Source organism: Lycium ferocissimum, chromosome 3 (genome assembly GCF_029784015.1).
Source record: "Lycium ferocissimum isolate CSIRO_LF1 chromosome 3, AGI_CSIRO_Lferr_CH_V1, whole genome shotgun sequence".
NCBI lineage: Eukaryota > Viridiplantae > Streptophyta > Magnoliopsida > Solanales > Solanaceae > Lycium > Lycium ferocissimum.
The window spans coordinates 16,586,543-16,598,364 of record NC_081344.1 but is presented as its reverse complement, the minus strand read 5'-3'; the positions used below and the strand labels follow the sequence as shown (position 1 = coordinate 16,598,364).

General features: G+C 38.5%; 1 pseudogene; it reads left to right on the top strand.

The window, feature by feature from the left end:
- The first annotated feature begins 474 nt into the window (after positions 1–474).
- LOC132048724 (aquaporin PIP1-2-like) lies at positions 475–1,305 on the top strand (annotated as a pseudogene).
- The last annotated feature ends 10,517 nt before the right edge of the window (positions 1,306–11,822 follow it).

Below are 11,822 nucleotides of genomic sequence, written 5' to 3'. Positions count from 1 at the left end.
ATTCAGATGCTTTGGAGTCTGACAATTATTTTATCCTCTGCAATTTTTTGCTTGATAGATTTTTATGGGATATAATCAAAAGAGACCAATTTTGTTTGATAGATGCCAATTGCAGATGGGAGAAGGAAAATATCTCCTCTTCTATTTTCTTTTTTTTTGGATATTTTAAAAAATATACAGTTTTTGGAAATATTTATGCCACGTAGCCTAATATAAACCTTAACCAGGGGCAACACTATGTATAAAATATCGGTTACGTGAACCCATGGTCACCCGACTAAACTCTGTGACATGTATATAATTTAAAATATATCTAATATTAACCTAAGGAACACACGATCAAACTGTTGGTAGAGTGGGTACCTTTGGTTAAGTGTTGGGTTTAATCCCTTAAAGTTGTAGGATTGAGCCTACTAAATCTTGTTTTGCGTCTTTTAAAAAAAAAAAAACTTTCTAAGGTGACCATCCTCTTGAAATCCTGAATTCGCCTCTGACCTTAATGTTCTTGTTTTCATGTTGGATGCTATAATGATCTCCACCTTTGAAAATGACACGAAAATGCCAAATTTGATCATGTCAATTCTCATAGCAATTGTGATCACAATTCTACTCCTCGCGGTTGTTCCCGTGCCTGGAGGCCACATCAACCCCGTCATCTCCTTCTCCGCCGCGCTAGTAGGAATTATATCCATGTCAAGAGCCATCATTTACATGGTGGCACAATGTCTTGGTGCAATTCTAGGTGCACTAGCTCTAAAAGCAGTGGTTAGCTCCACTATTGCACAAACTTTCTCACTTGGTGGTTGCACCATCACAGTAATTGCACCGGGCCCAACAGGGCCCTTTATAGTGGGCCTAGAGATGGCCCAAGCCTTGTGGTTAGAGATCTTTTTGCACATTTGTTTTTATCTTTGCTTCAATTTGGCTGGCTTATGATCATCGACAAGCTAAGGCCCTTGATAATGTCACTGTCTTGTCCATTGTTGGTCTAGTGTTAGGTCTTCTCGTGTTTATCTCGACCACGGTCACCGCGAAAAAGGGCTATGCCAGGGCGGGGATGAACCCGGCGAGGTGTTTCGGGGCAGCTCTTGTTAGAGGAGGTCACCTTTGGGATGGACATTGGATCTTTTGGGTTGGGCCTACTATTGCTTTGTCTAGCCTTCTATGTCCACACAAAGATCATTCCACCAAAGCATTTACATGCAGAATATGGATACAAGCATGATTTTCTTGGAGTTGTCAAGGCTTTGATTGGGTCGGATGTATAAAGGCCCAGATGCAATAATGGGCCTATGGTGATGTATTCGGTTTTCTTTATGGGTCCATTCATGGGCCGATAATAAACTAGGAAAAGTCACACAAATACAACTTTTTCAAATGGTAATTAAAAAGATTACAACTACTTTAAAAAATTACATAAATACAACTTATTCAAAATTTTAACTTCTAAATTACAAAAATACAACTTTTTTACATTCCTAAAATATTAATAATACTTAATTTTAGGAGTTACTACCATTAATGCATATTCACTTTTTACTTTCTCTTTCTTTCAAAATCATTAGAATGTAATTTTTCAAATAAACATAACAAAATCAACTTCAAATCCCATATTCCATCTACCGTTTTAAAAAGACCTTTTTTCTTTCGTTTCCTCCTTTTTATTCTTCTTTTTTTAATTTCACTTGATAATGATTCAATTATTTTTTTGTGACTAAAAGAAATTATTTGAATATATTAATATTAAGAAAAATACATGAAAAGATATGGTATAAGAAATGTACATGAAAATATACCTTAAAAGGTATATGGTATATTCAAATTGGTATATTTAATTGAAAAGATGATAACAAATATTTGTGAATATAATAGTAGAAATTAGTATATTTAAGTTTGTATATTATATATAGTATATAATATAATAATATTATTTGTGTATATAGTATATAATATTACGATATACCTAATATATGAATATATTACTCTATGTGCCAACCAATTGTACTCTACAATAACATATAAAATATACAATATATAGAAAAAATAATATAATTACTTATGGATTACTACTAAAAAAGGATATTAATTTATAATTGACACCCCATCCCATAAAACTTAACTTCCTTTCTTCCATCACATATTAATTATTCAATTTTTCTCTTTCTCTTCCATGAAATAGGAAAATTAACTCAATTAAATTTATATTTGTATATATTTAATTTAATAAAAAATATATATGCCTAATATATACAATAATGTATGTGGTCAAATATATATATATATATATATATATATATATATATATATATATATATATATATATATATATATATATATATATATATATATATATATGTACATAAGAAAATAAGAAATTATTTTATATATAGTATATATACTAGTTAATCTACATAAAAAATAATATTATATATAGTATATACTAGTGAAATATACGTAAGTAGTATATATTTTATGGATTAAAATGCTAGATGAGTATATTGGGATGTTTAGAAAAGTAATTAATGTGTTCTGATAAGTATTTAATTTGGTTATCACTAATATAGGAAACTCCTTATTATTAGCCTTTTATTCATAGCATCATTTTTTATTTATGGTATAAAATCATACATATACCCTAAATATAGAGTATATATTGTAGATTATGTAATTTAGTTAATAGTTATAGATTACGAAATATTTTACTTATTTACTTGTATTTATGTAACTTCACCAATAAACTAATGTGTAATAGCCTAGTAGGACTTGAGTACTAAGTAAATAGAAGAGAACTTTACGTAACTATACCATGTTAAAAACGTTACATATTTTTAGCACCACAATTAATATATCAAAAGTAGGGGTGGGCATAAATACTGAAAAATCGAAAATCGGACCAAACCGAATTAATTCGGTTTTTCGGCGTTAAATTTTTTAAAATTTCGGTATTCGGTTCGGTTTTCGATTTTCGTGTTCCAATATTTCGGATTACTGAAGAACCGAACTTTAAACATAATTGTTGTAGTGCTTAAGTTGAATGCTAATGCAATACCCTAATCAGATCTAAACTTGTAATGCTTAGTTGAATGTCACGTATACCCTATTTTGGGCTCTTTACAGTAAAACTCACCTCCTATTTTCCATCTTTACATTTTTAATTTTCTTTTACTTTTTATCTTTTATCCATGTTTTGTCGCCGCGTACAATATTTCCCGAGTTATTTCATGGATATTTGAATTAGGGAATTTTAGGTGATCTACTACTCTTCTCCTCTACTCCTCTCAAAAGGGATGGGAGTACAAGGTTAAGACATTTATTTTTAGAATATGAATTCTGATAATAATTTTTCATTTAAATTAAAACTCAAAGTTCAAATTTTTAAAATTTAGACTTCACGAAAACACTATGTTACTCCTCAAATATTAATTGAATCATTGTTTGTGATACATCATATATTAATATTCACAAGAAGAACTAATAATTTCAGAATAATTTTCATCAATTAATCATCAAACTAAAGTATTTGTGCCCATTGTGTATATCTGTATTGCGCATCACACATGCACATTTTTCAATTGCTATGACAGAGTATTTAAAGATGAATAACACATATATGTTGCTTTGCAGAGGGAAATTACTCGAACAATATTACTACTAACTACGTTGTCACTTTCTAATCGTGATATTAGATAATTAAGATAGTCTTTAATCACAATCAAGTTTGAGTCTTTTTTCAGTTTGTTTTGTTTTGTTTTGTTTCCTGGTTCAAGTGAATCAAATTTGTAATTGCTAGGCTGCTGTATTTGCATTTTGCTTGATATAATTGTTGCCTTCTACCCTGGCTGATGCATTTGCATTTTTAAAGCTTTTTTTTTTTTAATTAGATACCGAAGAACCAAATTAGAAAAATCGAACCGAATTAGAAATTAAACCGAACCGAACCGAATTAGTTCGGTTCGGTGTTCGGTATGCATCATCAAAGAATCGAAAACCGAAGAATCGAACCGAAGTTTCCAAAAACCGAACCGAAGAACCGAACGCCCACCCCTAATATTCAAAAGTAACTAAAAAAAGCTTGACTTCTAATAGTACCTCACAACAAACGTCACCCCCTCACCACCATTTAATTGTTTGCAACCCTCTCCATTAACTAAGGGATCTATTCCCATTAATGCAATTTTATTGCACTTGCTCTTTTCTCTCTCTTCCAAAGTTTCTCCCTCCCTCATAATTTTCTGATATTTTTTCTTTCATTTTTTATGCTGACAACTTTTTTTAAAATCATTAAAGAGACACATCAACAGTTACAAGATGAACAATAACGAAAGTGCAATTCAGAAAATCAAGAAGTGGCTCAATTTCAAAGAGACTTATATAATTAAGATGAGTACTTCAATGAAAAATGACTTGCACACTAAGAGAAACTCAACTTCCAGTTTCAATCCTAAGGATGTTATGCTTAGCCTGTGCTACCGTCTTCTCCGAGTTGTTGTGTGTATCTAATTTTTAAATATAGGATGAGTCATAGTTCAAGGGTGTTTAATGCAATTTACTTAAATTTGACGTGCAATACTAACATATAGTTGGATGTGTTTTCCGGTGAAAACAGATAATCAGTTAGAGATTTGTACTTCAAGGGTTTGAAGACAAGTAGGTCGTATTCAATCCCAGAAACTCTCCTTTCAAGTAGGTTTTCGTGATTACAAGAGTTAGATTGAAAGAACCAAGCCTAAAAAATAATAAGTCAAACAAGATAAATATGTCCACAAGAGTAATCAATGTGCCCGAATTTATTGTTCTTGAGAGAAAAAGTAAGGGATATGTTGTTATATCCGGCAATTTTGCGTATTTGGAAAACTTGGAATTAACCTTGACTTGTAAGGAATAAGGTCATGTTTGGATTTTTCTTAATATGGGCATGCCGGTTATGGAAGTATGGGTGTGGAAATATCGAGCAAGGCTAAGGACAAAATTGGAAATTTGAAAAAAATTGGTTTCATGAATTTCAAGTTTAGCCAACAATTGGGCTCAAAAAAAAAAAAAAAAGAGGCCCAATTCAAGGGGGCTTGGCCGGCCACTTCATGGCCCAATCCATGGATTTTAATTAATCCATGTGATGAAATAAGTGAGAGGGGCTATATAATATTATGAGCTCTCTAGAATTCTCAAGAAACCAAAAACAAATCAAGAAAAAAAAAGAAAAGAGAGCCATTCGGCCCTAGAGAGAAAGAAAAAAAAAAAGAAGAAAAATTCTTGGAGCTTGGTCTTTGATTCAAAAATTTGGTTCTTCTTGGATTCTTACTAATCTCAAGGTGCTCTCCAAGTTGGTATAATTTTCAAGGCAAGAAAGTGCTCCTTTTGGCAAGTGGAAAGAAATTGGAAAAGGTAAGATTCTTACTTTTATGTTGGAGGAATTATGTATATGTTGTAGCATATGTAGAGTACATGAGAATTATGGAAGTGTTGCATGCGTACGAAGCGCGTGTGGTGTGTGGTTGTGTTGCGGCCGTGTGTGTGTGTGTGCGTTGCATGTTTATGGTGAGTTGAAGTTTGTGTCGTGTTCTAGTTGTGGTTATGGTGGAATTCATGTTGGAAGTGAAAGTTGAATGAATTTGGTTGAATTTGGAAAAGTAGGTGTTGGCCGTGTGGTACCTTATGGAGAAATGAGGTTGAATAAATTTTGTTTAATATGTTGGTTGTGTTGTTGTGAATCTTGTAATATAAATGAAGGTAAAATAACGTAAGATTACATTGAAATGGAATGTAGAAGCTTATGTTGTTTAAGTATGATTTCATGACCTTATGGAAACTAAGTTGCTAAGATGTGAATTATGATTATAGTTGATGGAACTAGAAGATGAAAACATGTTATGAATAAGTATGCCAAAAATTAGAAGGGTTGGAGGAAGTATGGCTTTAGTGGAAAGTTTGTATATTTTATGTGTCTTGAGTATATATTGTAGAAACGCTATGAAATGCTTTCGAATAGTATTGTAATGACCTTGATTAGTAATGAGTGAGAGCATTTTAGTGTTGATTTGAAAGTGTGAAGTCGAATTGGGAATTATTGCATTATGTCGGGAAGTAGACAAATTGTGTTATATTGTAATTTGTGTTGATCGTTATTGTTGTGTTGTTGTTGTTGGGTTGTTGTTGATTGTTCTAGCCGAGTCAAATTCTCGGGGATGCTATATGTGGGGGAAATGCTTCATTAAATTTCGGTAGTCTAGCGTGGATTTAAGTTGAGTTCATAAAGCTTAAAACTCACATTTGGTAATGACCGTTTGTAGATTTTTGACGAAACGGGAATCGAAATTGGACGAGCGTAAAGCATAACCAAGGTATGTAAAGTTTTGCCTTTCCTTCTTTGGCATGTTCTGAGTGTAATAGGCTTGGAAGAGAGCCTCGAACGCACTTCTGCTCCTCACGCTCCGAGATTGAAAATAGTTCAAAATCATTCGATGATTGAATTGTTCCTTTACCTTTTGTCGGCAAAATTGCCTACATGTGTATAATTTCCATAAATGGAGTCGGTACACCCTAAGATGGTTATGGACGACTCCCTAAGGTTTATTATTCATAATTGACGTACGCCCCTATAGTTGGGTCGGGTGGGCCCTTGTGAAAACCCGATAGTTCTTGTAAGGCATAAATTGACTCCGTTTTGTCCGATCTTCTTAGTTAGTTCTTGGCTATCGTTCTTATCATACGATAAGTTTTATATTTGTCATTACGAGTTTCATAATATGGTATGACATACGGAGCCGGTTCGGAATATTACGTTGCGAAATAATGCAGTCATTAATCGACGAATGACACGTATGCGTATCCGTTATGACTATAATCCGATAATTCGATTTGACCTATCTTCACGAACTATTTAGGTTTCATTAAGTACGTATGTCGGTTTGTATGTATATGGTTTCTCATTGATATTCGTGGATGCCTCCATGATGCTTCCCATCTGCGCTCGGGCCGGAGTTGCAGATTCGTGCACTTCATTTGCATTGTTCACCGCGTCCCTCGGATGTGTGGGCCGGGATATGTTTACATACGATTATGATTTGATTATGTGATATTATGGGGATGGCGAGGATGGCATTTGATTTGATCTATCATACGCCGCGTCCCGTGCTAAGAGGGCGGGTTACTGTTACTAGCGTCCTTATTAAAGGCGGGATCTAATATATGATATGTATATACATATGCGCGCGACTACACGCATGCGTGATGCTGAGACTGCGATTTGGATAAGGATACGCCTGTCACATTTACGCACGTACGATTCGGACTACGATTACGTCCGTCATACTTTTGAGTTCTGGTTACGTTTGAGAGTCCGTCTGTTTACACCTCTGTACTCGGACTCTGTTTACGATTTATAATCACACTCTGATGCATCGATTTGCGTTATGCTTCCGTCGACCCCGTATTTTGTACCTGCGAGTGTCCCGTATTGAAACTTCGTCAGCTACATCCCTAAATCTGACATATTATGATTACGTCTGTACACTCTGTAAGTCTGACCCGCTACGGATCCGATTCTGTCTGTTATGATTTTACATATTTGACTCTGATTATGATTATGTATGTTATATTTCCGCTTTACATACTCGGTACACCTTCGGCTTGCAGTTCTTCGGGGGGGGCTGTGCAATGCCGCGCGGTACGGACGCACCTCGAGATACGCCACCCTTTAGGGTGCACAATGTTTCATTGGAGAGTGCTCCTTTTGATCCGGAGCCGATATTTTTGGTATATATCTTCGCTGTTTGTATGCGTTTTGTACATATGGTCATTTGGGTACGGGGGAGCCTGTCCGTCTTCGATTCTGCAGTTTAGAGCAGGCACAGACATGCTTGTGGGTTGTGGGTTGTCACTCTAATAAGTAAGTACGAGTACGCATTTGAGTAATTACGCTTACTATGATAGCCACTAACGGCTTATGTACGAGGTTTAAGTGTATATATATATTATTCGTGCGATGCATTTTATATACGTATGAATTTATGTATGTCTAAACGGAATTAGGCTTTGTTTGGTATATCGGAATCTGTCGAGGGTAGGTACGTATGGGTGTCCAGTTAGGACACCGGTCGCGGCCCACGAGGTTGGGTCGTGACATATGTTACAAGAGATAAGATGGAAGTGCCTTAGCTTGCATGATAAGCTATCTATATAGAAACCAAAACAAGACTTTTCAACCCTAACGGTCGGCTGATGTGACCTAACTATACCCCCACGTGCCTTTTTGCCACAACGCACTGTTCGAGATTTGTTGATATGACCCAAGTAGGTGAAAGTGGGTGCCAGCTGTGGAGATTCCCCGCGGTCTCTCCGAGCTCCCAGTTGCAGAAACTAGCCCGGGTACGGATTTTATGCAATACAGATAGTCCCCCACTTTCCGGTACCTCCATGAACATGAGACTGGGAAGTGGAAGAGCCCCGCCTCTTCAAATTTCACGCGGGAAATTAGCGAAACGTCACGACTCCCCCCACGATTGGACACTTTGTCAGGGCTGCATTCAATGCGCCCCTTCCCTCATTCGACGGCGTCGCTTCAGAGGCAGATATCTAACGTTACTTAAACACACATCGTTTCGCTAATCAAGGTGAATGATTGCTTTTTTCCTGTTTAAACTACCACCGTGGCATTCAAGAGCAATATCTTTAACTTCATACATCCTTCCAAAAAGCCATTCCTTTAACATGTCTACTTTATCTTCTACCATCATAATACTTGGCCGTCACTCAGGAGGCGGGGTTACCCATAGAGGCCCATAACGCCTCTTCTGACCATGAAAACCATAGCTCCCCCTCTTCCGACGCCCAAAAGATTGATTTGAGTTCAACCACCGCCAAAATCATCCCCCTCACTTCTCAATTGCTCTGGGGATTTCCGTATTAGCTGGCGACTAGAATCTGTTATGACGATTCGCTCTCTGGTTACCAATTCTTGTCTTGATCAGATACGTCTGGACTGCAACTGGGGGCCCGATGTAGAGATATGCTTGGCTCCCAGGAATGCCAACATATCCTAGCATTCCGCCGGTATGTCTACCGTCTATACGTATCCTTTCACAATTGGCTTTACTCTCCCAATCCACCACGTAATCGAAACATTCTGCTACCCCTACCAACTCTGCATAGGGAAATTGGACCCTCAAATCTGAAGGATTGTGCAGTTCATTCAATACTTGGCCAACCGGGCCAATCTTTCCTTTACCTTTGACCACCCGATCTGTTCGTACTCCCCTCGCATATTCCGAGGGGGAGAGGGAAGGAATTGTACACCTGGCTTTTCGAGGCATCCGGAGTCTTATTACCAATGCCGAGGACGACTGTGACCGTGGGTGGCACGATAGGTTTATCATGATACCAACTGACCTTCTGCATAGCGCATCTTCAAAACCATTCCCGCAGTTGTGGAACCACGCCAGTGAGTAGCTTGACCTTCTCTTTCTTTTTCATCGAAGATTCCCCTCCTTGACTTGTGCTTTGCTTTCTTCACAGCGGTCCTCGTGGAGCTAGATCACATGCCCGATCTTTTCAGTTGGGTGATGAGCCTCCTACGCTCCTCTATTGGGATTGAGAGGACATGAAGGAGTATATCTGCTGAATGCTGGCGGGATAAGAGTCATGGTGAGTTTTTAGAAAAGCTTTCGCTTTCCGTCGTCAATCCTTGCTTATCCTGATATTCGGGACTGCTTCTCATATATACTTTTCGCAGGCCTGCCTGTTCGAGGATCGCCGTCCCAAAGGACCCCCTCACGAGAAGAAGCCAGAACCAACTTTGTGCTGGTTGCGGCAGTTGCTAGCAAAAAATGAAGGCTTTTCGGGGATGCTGGCGCATCTTCTACCGGAAGAATTGGTTCCCGGGTGCGATCTCGTTGCCGATTATTACAGCACTGGAATGAAACGAAACTATGTCAGGAGTGGTGAACTTGGAAGAGGGCGAGGAAGGCGGAGCCGCTAAGAGAGAAGAAGAAGGGCCTCCTGAGCCTTGTGCTGATAACCCCGGAGGGGCTGTAAGCTATGCAGGTGTCGATCCTTTCACCTCGCCTCCTTTTGCGGAGAAAGACGAGTCCGATTTAGAATCTCCTCTCTCCTACTTGGTGGGACTGCTCCTCCAAGTATGTTGCTTAATTAAGTTTGTCACTATGTTCCTTTAAAATTCCTCACTCTTTTACCTGTTTTTCCTCGCAAGGCCAGGCTTCCATCACTTCTGTACTTGAGATGGTCAAGAGCTCGCCTTCTTCGTCCAGAAAGGTGAGGAGGATGCAATCCGAGAACTCCTGCCTAAGGGTTGATTTGTTCGAGCTGGTGACCCGTATGTCTTTTCTGGACTCCAAATGGAGAGAAGCTAGGGATGTTTTATCTACCCGAGAAAGAGCCCTTTGGGACTTGACAGCTGCCCACCAAGAACTTCAAGAGAGGGCGGCTCGGGCGGAGGCAGAGAGGTTGGCTACCCAAGGGCGAGTGCAATTCTTTAGAGGCTTCCCGAGACGCGGCTCGAGGTGCCGTGCCCCCGGTGCCCAGCGACGGAGCCGACGATCAACACTTCTTTAATTTTCTAAAGAATTATGCCGTGTTGAAGACCCGGGCCGGTATTCTCCTGGATATCAAAGAGGGCGTATTTGAGACGTTGACTTTGCTCCGACGGATGAAGAGGTGGATGTGGGGGCCACCGATATTGCTATGGACAACCTCCCTGACCAGACCCCTTCCTCCTATGATGCTTTCTCTAATTCTTCGGATGATGAAGATGCCGCTCCCCTGCTTAGCTCATGTTTGATATTCTACGGGCCTTCGTGCCTTGTTAAAACTGCTCCGACCACTGTGCCTTTGATTGTTTTTTATGTTTTTTGAAGATTGGGTCAGTGTGCCTTGAATCTGTTTTTTTGTCTTAGCCTGTGATGTGCCGGTAGTTTTTGGCACATCTAATGCTTTTTAACTATGAGTTTTACTTGTTTTCGAGCAAGTTTGTGTTAGTTTAATGTGTTTTGTGTGTTGTGCAGGTATTGTGAAGTTAGAATGCTCGGAAAGTGAAAAAACGAGAAAATAGGCAACGCGTGCCGATAAGCATAAGGACGGACCGTCAACATGCTCGACGGTCCATCGAGTTGCCTCGTCGATAAGTTCTTGCGAAGTGACAATTCATCAGATCGTCGACTTGCACCATCGATATGATCGACGGTCCGTCGAAGTGTTTCAATGGTGGAGTTCCTGCAGAATGAAAAAGGCATACTCAGATCGTCGATATGGTCGTCGAGCGTGTCAACGACCGTCGAAGTGCAAAGACGACCCGTCGATGAGCTGCTATCTGCAGGTAAGTAAGTCGACGAGTATAAGGACTGACCGTCGACATGTCGATGACGCCGTCGAAGTGCTCGTCATCAAGTCAATTCTTTTCTTTATTTTTTTTGTTGTATTTACGCTTTGACGAGTCGTTGACATGTCGACGACTCGTCCAAAAACTTCAAAAAAAAAATAATAATAAAGGGCTGAACAGTTGCGATTTTTAAGAGACAACGGGCAGAGAGTTAAAATTCCACGCACCAGTCCTTATTCCCCAACCGATTCAAATCCATAACTCCCTCCATATTCACTCCATAACTCCCATAAATTCCTCCATAAAATCAGCACCCATTACACTGAACAACCCTAAAACCACAATACCCACTGATTTTTCGAAGTTACTGCCCTAGTTGCTCTGTCCTTCTCTGAGTTTTCTTAAATTTTTAGCCAAATTTTTTTTAAGTTTCCTTATATCGGTATGTATTGGCCTTTTTTTTTGGGTTTTTAAAGTTGATATTTGTTTTGGG